This window comes from Panthera onca, chromosome D1 (assembly GCF_046562875.1).
Source record: "Panthera onca isolate mPanOnc1 chromosome D1, mPanOnc1 haplotype 2, whole genome shotgun sequence".
NCBI lineage: Eukaryota > Metazoa > Chordata > Mammalia > Carnivora > Felidae > Panthera > Panthera onca.
The window spans coordinates 27,336,283-27,359,469 of NC_138348.1; the positions used below are offsets into that span (position 1 = coordinate 27,336,283).

The following is a 23,187-nucleotide window of genomic DNA, read 5'->3' on the forward strand; positions in this document are numbered from 1 at the left end:
AGACTACGGTTTTACGCGCTTAAACTTTACGTAACTGGAGCTATTTCTATGTGTGTACATGTGCGGGACCATGTGATATATTCTTATCTCCGGCCTCTTCTGTTCTACTTCACTTTATTGCATGTACCTCATCCATCTTCATTACTACAGAGGATTCTCCTGCGTGATGAGATCACAAGTTGTCAATTTGACTATAAACGGACATTTGGGTTGTTTCCAGTCTGGCTATTGTGAAAAGTGCTGCCATGAACACTCCCGTGTGTGTCTTTCAGTGCATAGGCACACACATTTCTGCTGAGCGTCAACTAGGAGTGAACTGCCGGGTCACGCACATAGCTGGTGTGCATATTTGGGTTTTATAACCGCAGCCAAACTTTGTTTTCCAAGTGGTGTTTGCGAGTTGCCACTGCACCACTTCCTCAGCAGCTTGGAATGGTCAGTCTTTTTTATTGTAGCCATGGCAAAATGTATCGTGGTATCTCAGTATAGTTTTGATTTGCTCGTTCTTGACTATTCACGGAGTTGAGCGCTTTTCCATGTATCTATTCTCGATTAGATTTAGAATAAGATGGAGGTTGAAGCACTACGTGATTGAAATCTGGAAAAGAAGATATTTTCATGGGAGAAGAGGCTGCCAAAATTTCCACCTCCTGAATCAGCAAGGAATCAAAAAGGAATGATCGAATCCCCAGTAATCTCAAAATGATGTACCTACAATTGCACTGGGAAAGGCGGGGGTGGGGGGGAGCCAAAAACAGCTCATCACCCTGTACACTCTGTTAGTGCCTTGCTTTTCTCTTAAGCAATACATCGTCATCATCTTGTGTCATTAGTTATCTTACATGGCGATTTTTAATAGTTACATTATATTTCACTATTTAAAGGTATAATTTATTTTGTCAGCCTCCTGTGATTTCTGGTTTTCACTATTATCAGCAATAATGCACTAAAAATCCTTGGGACTAAGTCTCTGGGCACATCTAAAACTATTTGCTAATGCCAGCACACTTTAAAATTATGGTATTTTAGGGATGCCTGGGTGGCTCCATCGGTTGAGTGTCCAACTCTTGATTTCAGCTCAGGTCACTATCTCATGATTCATGAGATCAGCCCCATGTCGGGCTCTGTGCTGACAGCACGGAGCCTGCTTGGGATTTTCTCTCTCTGTGTCCCTGCCCTGCTTGAGCATTCTATCTCTCTCAAAATAAATAAATAAACTTAAAAAAAAAACTGTGGTATTTTAAAGGCAAACTGGAGATTACATAGGGACATGTAATGAATGAATTAATATGAGCACTGCCTCCTTCATTTTTTTTTTTTTTCTTTTTATGAGTCTTCCCTCAACCTTTAACAAAACTCTGTGGCCTTCCTGAGGGTGAGCTGAATGGAGTGATGGAGACAGCCATGTCAGAGTAAATCTATGCAATCCACCTCCTGCTTTGGCTCCTTATTAAGAAATTAATAATTATTATTTATTATTTACTGAACACTTATCTTATGGCAAGCATTTTATTAGGCAATTTTGTAATAGATGTTACCATTCAACCTTCATAAGTTTCTGATGTGGATGGCTATTATCGTGCCCATTTTTTAGGTGAGGAAACTGAGACTTAGAAAGGCTAAGAGCCATGCCCAAGCTCATTTAGTAAGTGGTAGAGTAGGAATTGGAATCCAGCTGTCTGACTCTATACTCCCAGTTCTCAACCATTATACCACTAATTCCCAACCTGTATACTTTGGTGTTCTGGTGTACTGCAAACCTATCCTAGACACATTGCTAAATTTTACATATAAAATTATTTTGCTGCTGAGTGGCAAACGTTATACGGTGAATTGATTTCAGAGATGGCTCTAATTCTTCCTAGTACATGCCCTTTGCAATTTGCCTTTGCAACTCCCCCCGGCTAAGAAGTGAAGATATGTCTCCACCCCTTGGGCATGAGCTGATCTTGTGACTTGCCTCAGCCAATACGATGTGGCAGATGTGCTGGTGTGCTTATCTCAAGTTTAGGCCTCAAGGGACATTGTTTACTTTTGCTCTACCTCTTGCTCCTCTGTCACCATGGGAACAAGTCTGGGCTAGCTTGATGGGGAATGAGACGTGGGAAGCAAAGCCAGGTCGAAGCCCCAGATACGTGAGAGAGCCCAGCCCAGCCAAGATCAGCCAAGCCTCCTAAGCCAACCTACTGTTGAGGGTAGATGGATGAATGATCCCTACTAAGCCCAGTGAAACCACCTAGCTGACCCAGAGATTTGTGAGCAGAATGTTGATCGCCACATGTCACTGAAGTGTTGTGGGTATTTGTTTTGTAGCAAGATTGTGGTGATAGATAATACATACTACGGTGTCTGTATCTAATGGACAGAATACTAGCTAGTGGTAGGTCATGGTGGTGGACAAACTCAGGTATAACTTGGCCTCAGCACAGCGAACATCAAGCTATTACCTAAGAAAGGTGTCTATTTACTGAAGCATGTGAAAGCAATGAGTATATGAGAAGATGTTGAAACTTCATTTCAACAGCAGCCCTGCACTGCTGGACCACCAGGGATAGTGTGATGCCATCACCCTCTACTGAGTAAAATTTAAAGTTGCATTTTGAGGGGTGCCTGGGTGGCTCAGTGGATTAAGCATCCGGCTCTGGACCTTGGCTCAGGTCATGATCTCACAGTTCGTGAGTTTGAGCCGTGTGTCAGGACTAACAGTGCGGAGCTGGTTTGGGATTCTCTCTCCCCCTCTCTCTATCAAAATAAATAAACTTTAAAAGAAATAAAGTTGCATTTTTATCGTAAGTTCCATGTTATATTGTTCGCATATTGGTTACACTGGTTGAATTGGATTTCTATCCCTTGCAACCTAAAGAGTTCAAATTCCAGGGATGGGAGCATTTGAAAAATTACAATGCCTCCCCTCCCATCTGTGATGCTCATGGTCCTGAGCAGTGTGGCTGAGAAAGCAAGTTGGAATGTCTAAAGCCCATTCAAAGAGCAGGCTGGTTGTTCCCTGTGTCAGATTCCTCATCTTACAGAGAGGGCCTCCTCCCAGAGCTGGCCCAGGTGTAGACCAAAGGAGGCAATGTAACAAACTGCCTTGGCCACCCTCTGTCCCTGCCCCAGGGCTACTGGCCTCCTGTATCTTCAGATTAGTAACTGAAATTCCATGGTCCCCCTCTGTATACACCAGTTGAACCATTTTCCATACTCTTGGCCTTTTTCTTCTTCCTTTATGCACTTCTGTTTCAGTTACACATTGTTGTGTGTGTAACAAGCTATCCCAAACTTAATGGCATAGAACAACCACCATTTTTGTTCTTCTGTTCCTATGTGCCACAGGTCAGGAATTTAGAGAAGGCATGGTGGGATGGTTTGCCATCACTCCTGGATGTTTGAGCCTTCAACTGGGAGGACTTGAATGGCGGGGGCTGGTGTGTTCTAGAAGCTTCTTCCTCCACATATGCTTAGTGCCTGGGCTGGGGACTGTTGACACCAACATGTAGCCTGTCCACAGGATGATGGCTTCTTCATGGCAGTCAGGCTTTTTATGTGGTGGCTCAGTGCTCCCAGAATGAGGTGAAAGCTTCATGGCCTTTTATGGCTTATCTTCCGAACTTACATATACTTTCACGTCTCTCATATTCAATTGGTTAAGACTGTCACAAGTCTGCTCAGATTCAAGGGGAGGGTAGGTAGACTTCATTTCTTGATGGGACAATCGTCAAAGAATTTGCAGCCATGTTTCACAATTGCCGTACCTTAAACTTATCTATCCATTGTGTCAACTATAAAGATCCTTTATTTTGTGTAAGAATCTTTTGGTTACAAGGAAAAAAAAAATAACTCAGTCTAGGTTAGAAGAAAAAAAAGATATGAGTAATTTACTTAAGGATGCAATGGTATCTCACAGAACACCCCAAGGATGTCACTGTAGTACTATCGTGTGCTTGGAGTCAGTAGGTGCTAAGGTGTTATGAGGCAAACTCATCCCTACTGATTTATCTCCATTCCCAGGCAGTGAAGCCCTAGCCATGAAGGAAGGGACCAGAGTCCTCAGGGAATGTCACTAAAGGGAAGGACTGAACACTGTGGCAAGTCTGTCACACACTCCAGAGGGGAGGCCAAAGTATGGGGCTGGGTGTGTCTCCTCAAGTGAGTGTTAGAACACTGAGCATCTGAGGAGGACTCCTTCCATCCCTAAACACACGAGTATTCATTCTAGAGGGTCATCTGAGATCTTTCTCCCCATCAGGCTGACTTGCTATCCCCAGCCTGAAAGATTCAGTCATTCATTCAACAAACATTTATTGAGTCTCTTGGATGTTCGTGGCACTGTGGCAGGGAACAAGATATTCAGGAACCTGATGAGATGAAGACACCCTCTTACCTGGGACCCAGGAGCCCTGATTCTGCCAGTCACTAAGTAACTTTGAACATGTACTCTGCCTTCCATGGTTCTCAGTTTCCCTATCAGTCAAATCAGGACCTTGACCTTGAAGATCACCGAAGTCCCTTCAGAACCCCTAGAAGAAAGATGATGTTGGCACTCCTAAAATTTCAGCCTTCAACCTCAAGTTTATTTTCTGTCTTTTGCCTTTACTGCTGGCTGGCTTACTCTTGCTGTAATTTATTTAACTGAGCCGTGCTGAGCAGTTTGGAACTGAGTTTGCATGAATCACTGTCCATAAAATCAAGTTAAGTGGATTTCATTCCACACAGTGCACCTGTGTATATACTCAGGGAGAAGAAGCTGGATTTTCTTGGCTCTTCCAGACCACTGTTAGAATTGCTTCTTTACAGATACAGCATTCACCCTGTATTTATAGTCCATTGTTATAACAGCCTCCTTCAGAGACCTGGAAGTAAAGTGTTGGATGCAATTTTTCCTTCAGATCATTTTATGTAGCTGTCCTGTTTCTCTATCTAGCTAAAAATCCGACATTGATTTCCTTTATTTTATCGGAGTTGGCAAATATCAGATTCAACTACATTCAGTCATTCAACAAATATTTATTGAGTGTTACGTGAAGTTATACTGAGCTAGGTATGGGGGTGAGGGTTGAGGGGAAGTGTCCTGCTACTCAAAGACACTAAAAACTATGTGAAGTGTTAAGTAACATCAATGCAAGAGAATGTTGCCAGGCAGAAAATAGGAAATTTGATGTGTTGGTTGGAAGAAGAAACCGACAAAGCTGAGTGACCTAGGAAGGGTTATGGAGAGTTCGGGGAGGATATTGAGCTTGTGAGAGGGATTCCTATTTGGACCACTCCCTCTGTTTCCTCCTTCTGACCCCCTCACCCCATGACATAACCAGCACTAGAGTCCTTTCAGTTCACCATTTTGTAAAAGGATGTGATGGGCGGCGGGGAAGAGGTTTGAGCAGGGATGAGCATTTGTAGGAAGAAATGCCCAAAGGGTCTGCTCTAGTGCTTGTGAAAATACTTTTTTTGGAGCCAGTGTGAGGGATTATAAAGGGATTTATTTCATTTTGTAACACCGCCAAAAGCACAGGTCGACTGTGACTAAAATGGCAGTATGAGGGACTGCCTATTTGGATCTTTGTTCTTGTTTTCCATCTTGATAGAAAATGTGCCATTTTTACTCTGCCATTGAATAAACATTGCACAATTTTCCTGGCCAATTTAAAAAATGCTATTCCATTTACCCTTTGGGTCTCTAAGAGACATATTGAGATGTTGGGAAAGGGCATGGTGGGACCTCCCTTCTGCCCTGACACTATGCTTATGACCATTCTGTCCTTTTGAGAAAATGGAGTTGCTTTAAAAGGACTTGAAGCTTTCACTGCACCTGTGTTTGTATCCAGGCCACAAGCAAAATTTGCTTTGCTTAATGAGTTCTGTTTGTTATGCCGTCTTGGGATAAGACATGCCCACATTTCCCCAGCAGTTATTTGGGGAGCTTGAATGCCCAGATGGTGCTTTATGCTGGGCAGTCTCTGCCAAGAGACCCTGGACAGCGCCACTTCTGCCCTGGAGGAGTAGTACAATGGGCCACAGAGCAGTGCTGTCCACGCAAAATAGAGTGCCACGAAGATAATTTTTAAATTTCTATAGCCACATAAAAAAAGTTTTAAAAAGCAGGTGAGATTAATTTTAATAATATATTTATTTTATCCAATATGCCTAAAATATGATCATTTTGCCATAGACTTAATATGAAAATAATTGATGAGGTATTTACTTTTTTTCATTTTTTTAAAGAAATACGTCTTCCAAGACTGGTATGTATTTTATCCTACAGCACACCACAATTCAGACTGGCCACATTTCAAGTGTTAATAGCTACATGTGACTAGTGACTACCACACTGGACAGCATAGGTCTAGAATTCTCTACCGATCCTTCTGCAGACCCCTTAAATCCCTGGAGGGTCTTTTCTTTCAATCTTTATAAGCGATGAAGAGCCCAACCCTTTGGTTTTGAGTAGGAATAGCTTGCTACTTAACCCTCCAACTGCACAATTATTTCCATCACTCCCAGAGATAGGCTAGCAAATTCAGGGACCTTCCATTACAGTACCTATCACCCCCCACCCTGCTTATGCTATATTCATACCTTGTTTGTGTTTCATACTCTGGCTCTTTCTGTACTTTATCCTTTTATTTATTTATTCTATTTATTTTTTAAGTAGGCTTCACACCCAGCACAGAGCCTAACATGAGACTTGAACTCATGACTCTGAGATCAAGACCTGAGCTGAGATCAAGAATTGGGTGCTTAACTGACTGAGGCATCCAGGTGCCCCCTATACTTTAACCTTTTAAAACTTACCTTTACTGGATGCTTTTTCCCCTCAGAGCCCACTTCAGGGCTTAGGGGATAATGGTGATAAGGACTGCTGGGCAAAATAAACTGCGGTACTCTTTCTTGGGAACTAGCACGCACCAACCCACTTCAAGATTACAGATAATACGTGGCGATGGGGCGGGACAGCAAGAGCAGTGGAACTGGAAAGGATTTAGAGAACTCCTAGTCTGGTGTTTGTTTGTTTGCTTCTAAACTGAGGTATAATTTGCATAACATAAAATTAATCATTTTCAGTGTACAATTCAAAGACATTTAGTACATTCACAACATTTGCAACCATCACCTCCGTCTAGTACTAGGACATTTTCATCACTCCAGAGGAAGCCCCATCCTCATGAAGCAGTCACTCCCCATTACCCCCTTCCTGTAGCGCCTGGCGACCCCTGCTTTCTGCTTTCTGCTTTCTGGATTTGCCTGTTCTGGATATTCCACGTAAATGGATCGTACAATACACAACCTTTTGTGTCAGGCTTCTTTCACTTAGCATGATGTTTTTGAGGTTCACCATGCTATTGCCTGTATCACTACTTTGTTCCTGTTTACTGATGAATAATATTCCACTGCATGTATATACCACATTTTATTTATCTATTCATCTGCTGATGGACATTCAGTTTGTTGCTGCCCTTTGACTATTGTGAATGGTGATGCTATGAACGTTGGGATACAAGTTTTTGTTTAAATACTTGTTTTCAATCCTTTTATGCATATATGTAGGGGTACAATTGCTGGCACCTGGTAATTCTTTGTTTAGTTTTTTGAGGAATGGTTGATCTGTTTTCCAAAGTGGCTGAGCCATTTGACATTTCTACCAGCAAATTAGGGGGGGTTCCAGCCAATTTCCACATTCTTGCTAATCCTTGTTATTTTCCACCATTTGTTTCATCTTTTTTTTTTTTTTTTTTTTTAAATTATAGCCACCCAGTGGGTATGAAATGGTATCTCGCTGTGGTTTTTTTTTTACGAAAAATATTTTAAATTAATAAACTTAAATTTTGTAAATTTAATTTTTAATGTTTTAAAGCAGTTTCAGGTTCATAGCAAAATTGAGTGGAAAGTCCAGAGTGTTGCCATCTACCCCTGCCTCCACACATGCACAAGCTTCCCCACTACCGAAACCCTCCACCACAGTGGCGTATTCCAAAATTGATGACATCACACTGACACACCATCATCACTCAAAGTCCATAGCTTGCATCAGGGCTCACTCTTCATATTGTATATCCTCTGGATTTTGACAACTGTGCAATGACACCTGTACCACCATTGTAGCATCATACAGAGTAGCTTTACTGCCCTAAAAATCCTCTGTGCTCTGCCTCACTGTGGTTTTGATTTGCATTTCCCTAGTGTCTAATGATGTCCAGCCTCAGTCTAGTGGTTTTTAAAAACCATTTTTTAATGTTTATTTATTTTTGAAGGAGAGAGGAACAGAGTGTGAGCAGGGGAGGGTCAGAAAAGAGGGAGACACAGAATCCGAAGCAGGCTCTATAGGCTCTGAGCTGTCAGCACAGAGCCCGATGCGGGGCTCAAACCCAGGAGCTGTGAGATCACAACCCAAGCCGAAGTCAGATGCTGAACTGACAGAGCCACCCAGGTGCCCCTCAGTCTAGTGGTTTTTAAGCAGCACCTTGAGAAGCCTCCTGAGGGATCACCACGGAAGAGAAGACCCAGCAAGTAGCAACAGTATTGAGCAACACCCACCCCTACCACCATCACTCTGCTTGTGTCTATTGGGCATGTTTGACTTATTCAATATTCCATTCGAGCAGGGGGTTTTGAGGCTAACATAAATTTGACAGTCATCTACCTGGTCTTGTATACATTTTACATATGGCACAACTGAAATCATAAGAAGCAAAGATACTTGGCTAGTGTCTTGAGATTGGCAACTTCCAAAAGCAGTAATGGAGCCCTACTTCTCTGACTCCTGGTCCCATTCCCTTTCAACACTATTGCCCTGTCATTAGTAATAACAATAATGGCAACCACCACGTAGTAAATGCTTGCCATGGGGCAGGCAATGTGGTGATACCATCACGTAACTCCCTTGGAATAACTCTAGAAGGTTCATGCCATCGTGAGGCACGTAGCACACTTAGGACGGATATCTTCACCGTGGCCTGCCAGACTCCTCTCCAACCTCATAGGTGTAGCTCCTTTTCTACTCCATCACTCTGCTCCAGCCACACCACGTGTGAAGACCAGCGTATGCCAGTTTCAAGGCTTCATGCTAAATGATGAACTTTTACAGTGGCTTAAATAAAAGAATTATTGGGGCACTCGGATGGCTCAGCTGGTTGAACGTCCGACTCTTGATTTCAGCTCATGTCTTGATCTCACGGTTTGTGAGATTAAGCCCTGCGGTGGGCTCTGGGCTGACAGTGTGGAGCCTGCTTGGGATTCTCTCTCTCCCTGTCGCTCTCTGCCCTTCCCGTCACCTCTCTCTCTCTCAAAAACAAATAAATAAAAATTAAAAAAAAAAAATAAAGGAGTTTTTACTTTGTCACCTAAAGGAGGTCTGGAGGGAAACAGACCTCTAACTTGAGGGTCGTTAGAGATTCAAGCTGCTTTTTTTCCTGCTCTGTCACCTTAGAGTGTATCTTCCATTTTAATGGTTCAAGATGGTGTTGGACCACTAGGAACTCTACTTGTGTTCTAGGCAGTAGGAAGAAGGAGGGGGAGGAGGGCAAAAAAAAAAAAGCACTTACCAGCCGGATCAATTTCCTCCCAGCAGCCTTCCCAGAGACCCCATGTAATGTCTATTTCTATCTCATTTGGCCTCAGCTAATTGCAAGAGGAGCTGGGAAATGAAAATTTTTTAGCTTATCTTTTGTCACACCAAGTAAATTTGGGGTTCTATCCTAAAGAATAAGGGGAATATGGATATTTTGAGACACCCAGGGTCTACCACAGATGTTAATCAGAGCCTTTTTTAATAGTGAAAATTTGGAAATAACATAAATATCTGAAAGCATGATTGGCTCAATAAATTAACTGATTCATTAATATCATGCATGCTTAAATCATACATTTTATTTTGTTCTTTAAATTTATTTGTTTATTATGAGGAGGGCAGGAAGAGGCAGGGAGAGAGGGAAAGAGAATCTCAAGCAGGGTCTGCACTGCCAGCACAGAGCCTGATGTGGGGCTTGAACTTATGACCTGTGAGTTCATGACCTGAGCCAAAATCAAGAGTCGGACGCTTAACCAACTGAGCCACCCAGGCGCCCCTGAATATTACATTTTAGAAGAATATTTAGGGGCGCCTGGGTGGCTCGGTCGGTTGAGCGTCCGACTTCGGCTCAGGTCATGATCTCACGGTCCGTGAGTTCGAGCCCCGCGTCGGGCTCTGTGCTGACAGCTCAGAGCCTGGAGCCTGTTTCAGATTCTGTGTCTCCCTCTCTCTCTGCCCCTCCCCTGTTCATGCTCTGTCTGTCTCAAAAATAAATAAACGTTAAAAAAAATTTAAAAAAAAAAAAGAAGAAGAATATTTAACAGCATGGTAAAATGCTTATGATACTATGTTGAGGAAAAAAGAAATTACTACTTTCCTAAGAAAACAATTAAGATATTCTATAAGAACCATAAATGAGGAACAGCCACTTGATGATATAAAAGAATTATGGTACTCTGGTTACCTTTTAAAAGGAGTCCTTATCATTTAGTAATGTATTTATGGATGAAATGATACGGTGTCTGGAATTTGCTTGATAGTGGAGGAGGGAAAATGGTGGGGAGGTAGGCTCAGAGAGGGTAAACCACTTACTTGAGGCCACAGAGCCAGTAAGTAGTAGAGCTGGGTTTTAAACTCAGGCAGGATGACTCCAGAGTTTAATACACAGGAAAAAGCAGCAGACCGCATGGCATTTATGTGCAGCTCTGTTAAGAAGGCAGCATCCATCATACAGTTGGCACACTAAATTTTCAAGTCCCTGACAAAGCCATGGGTCTGTGAAAACTCAGGAAAGAAGACCCCGGTACTTCTCCCAAGGAATGAGAAGCTGTTATGGGCATCTATTGTAGAGATCAGAAGGACAGGCTTTCAAGGTCCCACTTAGGTTAAAGAGACGCTGGACAGACGGTCGGTTGGCGTGGATCAGTTTGGTCTTATGGGCTGTTTACCGCTCTTACAGTTTTGGTTAGCTCACTCCCATGTTATACTGGTTGTCGAGTATTTAATATCTCCCTGGAAGAGAGAACTGGTCTTGTTTGTAAGGATTTAAAAGTTAGACAATCTTCTCAGAGGAGTCTGGGAAGATTCTCAGAAAATGATAGACAGCTCTCTGGCTTGGGTAGATAACCAAGCCACGCGCTTGATGGCCCTTCAAAGTCTTGCGCAGGCCCCACAATCTCGTAAAACACTGTTAGATTGGCCACTCTTGTTTGGACAAAACAATCAGTCAAACCACAAAGTCAAAAACAAAGTTCTATAGTAGAAATATGTATTTGCCGTCCCCTTCTGTAGTTACTCTACCTCTGTATTCCTTTGGAGAACTAGCTCTCCTCTCCATTTCCCTTCTCAGTGGAACCGTCCATCATGGTGCCCCGTCCTTCCAGGTCAAGAGAGGGCCATGTGACCCAGTCAGGCTGCTCAGATGCTCTCTTGGAATATGAATCTTGGGTCAAAATACACAAAGACAGAAAATCACACAGGTGCATCCCTAAATAACACCTTCAAGAGAGAAAACCCCCGTTTCTAATATTTCTGAGAACCAGATATTTAGCCTTTTTTTTCATCAATTACACCTCATAGCCTGACAGTAATTTTTATTTCTGAAGTTATCCAGAGTCTGTTTCTGTTGTCTGTAACAATGAAAACCCCTCACTCACATGGGGGTCAATATCAGATGTCAGTGCTTAAAAACAGACCCTTCCTTCCTGGTCCAAACACCCCCCCTAACCCCAGAACCTAAGTCCTTTCTCCTCCATTTTCTTCCAGAGCATCCTGGGCCAGAGTGGAAAAGGGCTCTTGTCAATGTGCTAAGCTTTACCTTGAGGGATAAGTGAGGACACCCTTTAAATTACCTATAAAACCCTTTGATTCACTCAGCAGAGGTTGCCATGGGCAATTTGCTAAGCTTATTGATTATTTTCTGTTTAAATTAAAGTTTGATGTCCTGGAACAGGCTGTGCAGTGCATGGAGTTAATGGAAAAGGTTGAGATCCAGGGGAGAGACGCTCACTGGGGAAATGGAGGGTATTCAAGGGGAAAACAGGGAGTCTATGAAGAGGAGATTGTCAGCACCAAGTTGTAGTAAATATGATGGCGATAAAAAAGATAGAGAATGGAATTCTTTTATGGAAAAGGGCAGCCTCCTGGACATTTAAAGCCTCAGGAAGACAGTGGAAAAAAATGTATTCATGCCACAAATATTTGTCACGTATCTGTTATATGCCAGGCATTGTGCTGGGCGCTAGGGGAAAATAGCATGGAAGGCACAATCCCTGACTCTATGTGTTGCATCAGTGGTTCTCAAAGTATGATCCCTGGCACAGCAACATCCCCATTGCCTGGAAATGTTGGGCCATGCAGATTCTCAGGTCCCACCCCAGACCTACTAAATCAGAAACTCTGGAAGTGGAGGCCATCCCTTCCAGATAAATCCGATGCATGCCATCCGTCTGATGACGTGGTCTCAGCAGTCTGAGAACCACTGCTCTAGGAGCGAGGCCTGGAGTTCTGCCAGCCTGGAGGTCAGTTTGTGTTGGTGTCATCACTGACAACATCTGGTGAGTATTTATCATTACCAGATGTTGTGCTCAGTGGGACACATGAGTTGTGTCACTTCATCCTCAGAACCACCTTGTTATTAGAAGACGAAATGGAGGCACGCTGAAAGTAACTGGGTAGGTAGAATTCAAATGCCGGAGACTAACCACACTGCTCTACAGTCTCCCAAACCCCAAACTCCCACAAGCTCTGTGACGCATCCTGCCCTGGTCAAAGCGGACCTTCAGATAGAGACAGAACCATGGTTTCCCCTAGATGAGATACGTTGTACAGCTGGGTTTCAGATGCTTGAGGAAGAAGAGGAAGGAAATGAAGAGCAAGAAGCGTGGAGTGGACTGGGAAGGAGGCAGAGGGCATGTTGGCCTTCAGAGAGAAGCCAGGCCCACAGACCCACAGGCATCGTTTATCCTCATCTTACGGGAGGCGAGCATTCAAAATCACCGCATATTGATCACGTATGGGGAAATCTTGTCACTTCAGTCAGAAAGGGATTTCATGTCACGATGCCTCAATTCAAGCCCTTTAATTCTTCCACTTATGGTGTGTATTCATTTCCTGTTGCTGCTGTAACAAAATCAGTAGTCGCTCCATATTTCTGCTGTAACAAATTACCACAAACTTCGTGACTTAACACACCATGAGTTTATTATCTTACGGTTCTGGAGGTCAGATGTCCAGAGTCAGGGTGTTGGCAGGGTTGTGTTGCTTCCGGAGGCTTCAGGGGAGAATCCATGTCCTTCCCTTTTCCAGCTTCTGGATGCTGCTTGCAATCTTTGGCTTGTGGCCCCCTTTGTCTTCAAAGTCAGCAGTGTAGATTTTCTCTCCTGTCTGACCTCTGCTGTTCTCACACCTTCTGTCTCTGATTCATAGCCCCCTGTGTCCCTCTTACAAGAAACTTCGTGATTATACTCAGCCCAACTAGATAATCCAGGATAATCTCATCTCCAAATCCTAACTTGATCCATTAGCAAAGTCATTTTGCCCTGTAAGGAACATATTCACAGGTTCTGGGAATTAGGATATACACGTCTTGGCAAGTGGTGTTGGCGGGGGGATTATTCTGTCCACCATACTTGGTGATCTCTTAGGAAAGTCACTTTTCTTTCTCAAAGTTTCTAAACTCTACCCAAAATGGGGATTATAACAATTCTTGGTCCTAATCTTACAGGGCTATGATTGAAATGAGCATGTGTGTCATTTCAATCACATTTGTAAATACTATTACTGCCTCAGTTTCCTCATCTGACAAATGGGGACGAGTGATGTTTCTTCCTCGTATGGTGAGGAGTATGTATTGCTTACTTACCCTGAGCCGCGTCGTGTTCACGTTGCATTGGAAAGGACGTGCCACGGCATCTGCTGCACCCAAGACACTCAGGAAAGTGTAGTTGCAGTAATTGTGTGAGTTAGTTAGGTTTTAGAGTCTTAAATCTGTGTCAGCAACAGACAGCGATGAGGTCAATCCTCTTGAGGAACCAACCATCTGATGACTCATATCACCGTGCAATGTTTGGAAGAGAGGCAATAGGCTCAGGTCCCAAGATGTACCAGTGATCGTGAACTTGGGAGGACGTCCACTGAGCCGACTGAGGGTCGGAATGACCCTCTGCCCCTACTCTGTGGTAGGGGACGGGGTCAAGGCTGCGTGTGCCCACCGGAGGCCGTTATTACCACTCCCCTGGATCTGCGTTTGTTGGTGATCAGGGGAACAAAAAGCAGCAGCCGGGTCCACCAGAAGAGAGACATTAAAGTTGATTAAGTGAGTGGGCCAATTAGCGTCTGGCTTCATGCAGTGTGGAGTTAATTAGCCTCTACAAAACAACAACAGCTGCTTTAATGGTTGGGCAAGAGGCCCAGCAGAGAGGAGCCATGGGAAGAGAAGTGATAGGGCTAGTGCTTAATAACTTGGCTGCAGTGGGCCCTGCCCCACTAAAAATGTAGAACAAAGCCCTGGGCAAACTTCTTTGCATGCTTCTAGACAGTACATGGGGCGGAGAACCAGACCCTTCTAGTGTCCTCCCCCTAGGGAGAGGCCAACCTCAGACCTCAGACTCGAGTTTCTTTTTAAGACTGTTTAGCACAACTTAGTTTGCAATCTCACCGAAATCACTACCCTACACATTTCGTCTTGATCCTGAACTTCATAACGCACATTGTTTCCTCATGTTGGTATTTTTTCCTTATTACAAAAGTAATCCATATTATGCGGGTAGCATTTGGAAAGCATATAGAAATGCAGGGGGAGAAAAATAGTCCCTCCACCTTGAAATAAAACCTTTCACTCCTTAACCATTTATTTGTCTCTTGCTAAATGCTGTTCAAAGTGTTCAGACTAATTATACATCAGTTTTGGTTTTTCTCTATGCAAATATATATGTTTTACAAATTAGACTCATCGTGTATGACCTTTATTAACCTACTGTTTAGCAATATGCCATGAACATTTTCCTTATCTCATTATAATTTTTTTATTAATTTTATTTTTTTAAATTTATGTCCAAATTAGTTAGCATATAGTGCAGCAATGACTTCAGGAGTAGATTCCTTAATGCCCCTTACCCATTTAGCCCATCCCCCTTCCCGCAACCCCTCCAGTTACCTTCTGTTTGTTTCATTATACTATTTTTTAAACTACTCGGTCTCTGTGGTTCCACTCATTAAGCTATATTTTAGTTGTCCATTTATTTATGCCTTTTGCTTCCTCTTCCAACAAAGTTTTTGAGGGCAGAGACAACATTGTTTTAACCACTATATCCCCAGTGCTTGAAACCACGTCAAGCATGGGGTAGACACTCATTTCAAATGTGATGAATGAGTAAGCAAATGAGGGAACAAATGTAACCAATCCCTTCTTAAGGGCCACTGAGGTTGCTTCCACTTCTTTACCATTATAAAAAGTGCTGTTATAGGAGTTAAGATTAGGTTCTTACTACAAGTGACAGAAAATCTCCCAAAACAATGGCTTAAGCAAGATTTAAAAGTTTCTCTTTTGCAAGAGTCCAGGAAGCAGGTCAAAGGCTGGAATAGTGCTGTGCTACCCATTGGCGTGGACTCCATTTCCAAAGTCACCTCATTGTTCAAAATGGCTGCTAAATCTCCAGCCACATTCCAGCCGAAAGCAAGAAAAGGAAGGGAAAAGAAGGATGCATATGGCTCTTCATGGAAGCTTCGTACATCCCCTCTGCTTGCTTTCTAATTAGTTATAATTTGCTCACATGATCATATCTAACTGCAAGGGAGTCTGGGAAATGTAGTCTTAATTATGCAGCTAATATTCAGGGAAGAAAGGGAAGAAAATTGGGGGACCATTAGCTGGGATGGCTCCTGAACTTATGGATCGACCCCAGCCCCTCAAACTGGCCCTTCCCTAACGTGACCCTTAGTTTTTCCATACAGGGATCTGGTCAAGTCAGCCTGACTTCTTCAACTGAGACCTGGGACCAGTGCCCTGGAGGGTTTCAGAGCCTTCACTTCCTTGCTGTATACTTCATCTCGCCAGTTGACATAGTCATCGCCAAAGATTGACTCAATAAAGATGCCCCATTTCCCGGAGGATGTTTTTCCAATTAGTGCAAAGAGGAAGTTCCAGCTGTGAGGACAGGAATCTGGGTTTCTGAAATGCAATGATTATTAGTAACAATCAATCAAACAGCCTCATAGGACAAGGGAGAGAAAGCCAGCTCTCAAGGATGCTATGTGGGACAAGGATGACGTGCTGCCTGTAACAAGAGGCAGTGTGGCTCAACCGCAACGTGGCCAAGCCCCTGAGACAGTGAGGGACTTTGTAACAAGGTTTTACTGCCTGCAGTAAAAATCCTGCCAAAACGCATTCAGGAACGTGTGGGGAGACGTGTATTCATTATTATGCCCCTAGCAGCTATCACAGGAAACCATCTGGGCTCAGTTGGCCTATAAATTTGCAACTTGCAGTTGGGTGGGCTACAGGGAATCGGCCAAGCGGGAAGTCAAGGTGTGAAGTGGGTCTGGCAGGTTCCATACACAGGGCTAGCTCAGAAAGTCACCATTCCTGGCAGGATTTTTCTTTTTAATTTTTTTTTTTTTTTTTACGGTGAAATGCATCACACATACAGAAAAGTGCACAAAACATAAATGCAAACTTAAACAAATTATCAGAAAGTGAGCACATGTGTGTAGCAATCACCCAGGCCAAGAAATTGGGCATTGCCAACCCCCAGAAGCCTCTCATGTGTCCTTTCCTAAACATACTGACTTCTTTCCCCACAAAGATTACGACCCTGACTTTAATGAGTATGATTGCTTTGCCTCACTTTACCATTTTGTCATTTGGGTATTCACCCCAAAATGGTATAATTTAGTTTGCCTATTTAAAAACAAATGTTTATTTATTTATTTTGAGAGAGAGACAGAGAGACAGAGAGAGAGAGAGGGAGAGACAGTGGGAGAGGGCAGAGAGGGAGAGAGAGAATCCCAAGCTTAGGCTCCACGCTGTCAGCACAGAGCCCAACACAGGACTCAAACTCACAAACCATGAGATCACGATCTGAGCCGAAACCAAGAGTCTGGCACTTAACCAACTGAGCCACCCAGGTGCCCCTAGTTTGCTTATTTTTTAACTTTATATTGTTGTATAGAATCATAGAGTCCATATTCTTTTGTGTCTGGATCTGTTTCTGTGTGTGTGCCATGTCATCATTTTAGTATTTATCCATATGGCACAAGACTCTAGTTTGTCCATTTTCATTCCTGAATATTATTCCACTTATCTCTTTTACTGCTTTTAGACATTTTTACAGTTCCTGGACGTTTGGGTTCTTTTCAGGTTGAAGTTATTACAGATAATGTGGCTATGAATATTCTTGTATGTAAATCCTTGCGCACATGTGTATGAGTTCATCCACAGCTGTGATTCTCAAACTCCAGTGTTCGTGAAAATAGCCAAGAGCTTGTTAAAATGCAGATTCCCGCTCCTTCTCCCTAAAGATTCAGATTCAGCAAGTCTAGGGTGGAGCCCATGCAGTTTCATTTTCAACAAAGTTTTAGGTGTTAATGAGGCTGCTGATCCCTGGACCGCCCTTGAGTAGCACTGGAGAGCTGGCATTGGCAAACCTTAGCCCATGAACTCAACCAGGCCCACCACCTGCCTTTGTATGGTCCAGGAGCTGAGAAAGCCTTTACATTTTTAAATGGTTGAAAAAAAAATTCAGAGAATAATGTGTCCTGACACACGAAAGTCAGGTGAATTCTAATTTCAGTGTCCATGAATAAAGTTTTATTGGCACACAGCCATGCCAATTCCTTTATGTACTATATGTGACTGCTTCCGTGCTTAGTAGAGTTGAGTAAATGTGGCAGAGAGCACTTTACCTGTTGGTCTTTTACAGAAAAGTTGTGCTGATACATGATCCAGAATGCATGCTTTTGAGTGTAATTACTTGCAACACCTTTACTGGACAACATCAGTTCTCTAAGGTTTTTAGGTTATCACCTCCTCATGACTAGAGGAGGAAAAGGAGACAGAGAGGTGAAGAAACTTCCCCAAGTTCACACAGTGAAAGGCGGGGCGGACATATGGATACGAATCTGCCACAATCTGTGGTCTTTGCCACAGCACCAGCCTGCTTCCAGTTGCCACAGAACAGTGGGATCTTTCAGACAGAACCGGTTTTCCAGATGGTTAAAGTGTGGATCTGCTTAGAAGAAAGTTAGGAGCCTCTAGACCCCTCCAGCCCAATGATTCTGATTCTCAGCCCCACGTCACCGTAACTAGCAGGGTGATCTTAGCTAGCAACCCAAACCTGCTGAGCCCCAGTTTATTCTTCTGACAAATGCAATAAGCAGAATGCACCTCGTAGGCTGTTGCGTTGATTAATGAGATAATATATATCCCATGTCCTACAAAAGGGAGGCACTTGCTAATTTATTTCCCTCCACCCAAGGACACAGGAAACTTTAAAAAGACAGACCCCAGCCTTTTCCTGTCACTTGGCCTCTGGTTATTGTCCTGGGTGTAATGGAGTGGAAAACTCTATACATGGCTCCCTCTGACAGTGAATTTCTAATCTCAGAAAACTTAATGGTTTTTGTCAACCTGATTGTCCAGTGAGAGTGGATTAGGGGAATGACTTCCTTGTCACTGGAAAGTTGACTTGCTTCACAACGTTTTTCCTGGTGCCAGTGGGAGGCATGATCGATACTACACAGACCTAAATACTTACCTGTGGTTTCAGGGCTGAGGACAAAGGTTGGGCATTCCATTTAAGTGCCTTCAGCCATTTCCAAGTAGACCCAGGCGTAATGTGCATTAAGCGGTTTAGGCTGGTGACCCGGAGCTCTGCAGTCTGAGGGGCAAACCCGAAATCAAGCAGTTGCTTTCTCCTGACCCGCGAAGCAGAGGGCCCTCTGGCTCATGCTGGATTTGTCTTCTCAGCTCCAGTTTTCCCATCTGGAAGAGGAAGGTCCATTAGTTACTGTCAGCACTACGAGGGAAGGATGGCCTTGCTTTTTTCTGTATCAGGACTTCGTGGACACAATGTGCTGAAGCACAAATGGACAGCGACTACTAATCAAAATCTGGTTTCAAATCCCTCCCCACTGGCATCTTGGGGTGGGGGGGGAAGGGTGTGAATTTCTTGCACCAGGCACCTCCACAGCAGATGAACCGAGAGTCAGACCTCAACACAGAGCACCTGCCAGAACTTAGTCACCTAAGGAAACTCCTGCGCTGTCTGGCAGAGCTCTCTCAGTCCAGGAGGGCAAAACAAAGCCCTATTTTATTTGAGACCCTTGAAACTATCTCACTTCCTCAGGGACATCATCTCTGGTCTTTCCGATGAGGCAGGCCCTCTGTACTTTTCCTTCATGACACTCATGCTAATTAGAAATGAAGCAATATGTAAATCAATTAGAATATAAGCTCCAGGAAGTCAAGGACATTTGCCTGCTTCGTTCCCTGCCGATTCACAGTGCTTAGAAACGCTTAGAGACGTGCCTCCCCTCTTTGACTAGAACTCCCATGAGAGAAAGAGCTGTATCTGTCTTATTCTCCCTGTTCTGGTTCTTGTTCTCCCCAGGACAAACCCTGGCACATAATAGGCACTCAATAAATAGTGAAAAGTAAAATACTTAAAACTTTTTATATTGAATTAATGATATTAATTTTATTTAGGTAATAAAAATGCTGGGGCGCCTGGGTGGCTGGGTCAGTTGAGCACCCAGATGACTTCGGCTCAGGTCATGATCTCTAGGTTTGCAAGTCGAGTTCGAGCCCTTCATGGGCTCGCTGCTTTCAGCATAGAGCCCTTTTCAGATCCTCTGTCTTCCTCTCTCTCTGCCCTTCCCCTACTCTCTCTTTCTTTCTCTCTGTCTGTCTCAAAAATAAATACAACATTTAAAAAAAAAAAAGAAAGAAAAGAAAAGTAAGGTGAAAGGGCGCCTGGGTGGCTCAGTCAGTTAAGCATTTGACTTCAGCTCAGGCCATGATCTCGAGGTTCCTGAGTTTGAGCCCCTCATCAGGCTCTGTGCTGACAGCTCAGAGCCTGGGGACTGCTTCGGATTCTGTGTCTCCCTCACTCTCTGCCCCTTCCCTGCTCATGCTCTGTCTGTCTCTCTCTTTCTCTTTTGAAAATAATAAATAAATATTAAAAAAAAAAGAAAAGTAATAAAACTGCAATATAGTTATTTTAGAAAAAGAGAACAAAGTAAAAGACCCCTGTTTCATTAATATCACCATTCATATAGCTACTTTAAGTATTTGATATTTTTCTTCCAGAGTTTTCCACTGTGTATTTTACACGTAATTGTAATCAGGTTATTTTAAGCCACACATATATGTGTGTGCACACACACACACACACACATCAACTGTCCAGGTGGCAGGGAGTTTTATGAATTTAAGAGCAGGAAGGGAGGCCTGGATGAATAATGTCTTTCTTATTGTTATAATTAATTGTTGGTCCTACAATGGGATTGATAACATCATGGGAACTGCTAGTGAAAAGCATTTCTCTCTAAAGTTTCACCTCTGGGGTCAAGGCAAATCTGGCTATGGAAAAAATTTGCAGGTTAGAAATAACCCACAGGAAAATGCTTTATTTTTATGCTCGCAAATCAGGGAAACGCAGTGGCCGCTTCTGAACATAAACCTGTTTTGTACACTGCAGCGGGCTTAGTGGCTCAGGGCTCATTTCTCAGCCTTTTTTATTTGGATCATTATGTGGAAATCAACCCGGCTTCTCTCTTTAAGCCCCTAGTGATACATTGCCAACAAGTGACTTCAACTGTAATTACGGGAGTGAGGAAATTACTACATACCTTAAAAAACAAAACCAATCAAAACCCTGCTGTATTATATTCAAAATATGTTTCTAAACGTTTAGAGGGGAAAGGTTCTACTCCTTGTAGAGACAGCCTACGCTAATGGAAAGCCTCTTAGTTTACCATGAGAAAAATTCATGCAAATTTCTTATTGACAAATAAGGTGGGCAGGAAGTTGAATGAACAAACAATTTACTCATCTTTTGTTGGGGGGCCCCTTTAGGGGTAGGATACAGACTCTGTTGACTGGAGGAAAAGAGATATATCTTAATCTTAATCTTGATCTTGACCTTCCCCCCCCCCCCATTTCTTATCTGGAATAGAAAACAGGAGGAAGGAGTGGGGAGGGGGGATTTATGGGAAATGAATAAAACAGCACTTCTTCAGGAGATGGGTTAGTGGAAAAGCAGAGGAACTGGGGTCTAGTCTAGCTCTGCTCCCACCTTAGGATGTGAATCAGTCACCTTATGGGGCTAGGGATGATGATGACCTCGTACCACCTTCAGAGAGTTGTTGGAAGAATCTAGGAAAACCCTAGCTATTGGAAATACTTTAGAAAGCGTGTAGTCAGGGGTGCCTGGCTGGCTCAGTTGGTTAAGCGACCGGCTCTTGATTTCAGCTCAAGTTATGATCTCACAGTTCGTGAGTTCAAGCCCTGCCTTGAGCCCTGTGCTGCTGGTGCACAGCCTGCTTGGGACCCTGTCTCCCTCTCTCTGCTCTTCTCATATTCTCTCTCTCTCTCAAAACAAATAAATAAACGTTTTTAAAAAAGCATATAGTCAAATGTTTTTATTTTATTTTATTTTAAACAAGAAACTGTTATTATTTTTTTAATTTAATTTATTTATTAAAAAAATTTTTTAATGTTTATTTGTTTTTGAGAGAGAGACACACACAGAGTGTGAGTAGGGGAGGGGCAGAGAGAGAGAGAGGGAGACACAGAATCTGAAGCAGGGTCCAGGCTCTGAGCTGTCAACACAGATCCCAACGTGGGACTTGAACTCACAAACCGTGAGATCATGACCTGAGCCGAAGTCAGACCCTTAACCGACTGAGCCATCCAGGTGCCCCTTATTTATTTATTTTTTTAAAGTAATCTCTACACCCAGTGTGGGGCTTGAACTCACAACCCCGACTACTGACTACCGACTGAGCTAGCCAGGCACTCCTCAAATGGTTTCAAAAGGAGCACTAAGTCTCAGTATTGCAGGGGGAAGCTATACTATTGCAAAGCCTGGTGAGGAATTTCAACATCCAAGCTCCAGCAGCTGTGAAGGAGACAAGCAGAGAATGAGCTGAGAACCCAGGACTTTTTGTATATTGGAGGCACTGAAAAAGAGAATGCAGTTTTCTTAAGCATGCAGAGGACTGCCAAAGTTAAGAGGTACTCGATAATAGTTGAGTTTAATGGGAAAGAGCATCTCTATCTGTTTCTACTTCTTTAAATTTTTTCTTTCTATGATGTTCACATATTATTAAAACTAAGATGGTAAAATAAGACAACTTATGCAAAAATTCTAAGAAAATTAGATTTCTAGAGCTAAATAGCAAATTTTATCTCATTTCCCCCAGTTGTTAACAACTGAAACTTCTGGGTCTGATAAACAATATATTCCCCTTAACAGACTCCGTTTCTTTTTATCTTCTTGAATTCACGTATTCATTCAACAAATATGCATTGAATATCCAGCTGAATGTACAAAGAGGAAATAATTAGCGTCTCTAGGGCTGGTCTTCTAGTCCCAAATCTATTGTGCCTTGCAAAGATCCACAAAAAGAAACCAAAAAGAAACTGTGAGATCAAAGCGCCATTCAGAATTCAGAAAAGAAACATCAAACGCACTAGCAGTGACTGATGGCTACATGTTTTCCTCTTTCCTGGGCACACAGACTCCATTTCAGTCTCCCTTGCATTTCGCTGTGGCCACAAAACGGAATTCTAGTCCACGGAATGAGATGTTACCTGCATCACTTTCAAGCCCGGCCCATAACAGCCTCCCACACAGCAGCTCCTTGGCTCATCCAGCCGGCTGAGATTGAGAGGAACTCAAGTGTTGAAGACGACAGAGCCTCCATCAGCCTGGACCCCTGAGTGACGACTGCACAGAAGAAGCCCGCCCTGTGAACTGTGCCCCAATCTGATGCTATTATGAGAACATGAAATAAATTTAAGTTATGGTGAGACATTTGGAGGTGTCTTGTTTCAGCAGCTGCCCTACTTTAATACATATGGCAACTAAGTCCTCAAATTTGGGACCTGTGTGAAGGAACAGTAGAGAGAGATTTAACAGCAATGGATGCTTTTGCTATTTGTCATAAAAAGTTTCAAAGGGGGT

General features: G+C 43.1%; 1 long non-coding RNA gene across 1 annotated transcript; it reads right to left on the reverse strand.

The window, feature by feature from the left end:
• Window positions 1-10,351: 10,351 nt before the first annotated feature.
• On the reverse strand, window positions 10,352-22,926 carry LOC132661618 (uncharacterized). The gene is made up of 3 exons (XR_009602315.2): window positions 22,815-22,926; window positions 18,754-18,980; window positions 10,352-11,441 (listed from the first exon to the last, which is right to left on the reverse strand). It is a non-coding gene; the product is annotated as an uncharacterized LOC132661618 (long non-coding RNA).
• Between the last annotated feature and the right edge of the window lie 261 nt (window positions 22,927-23,187).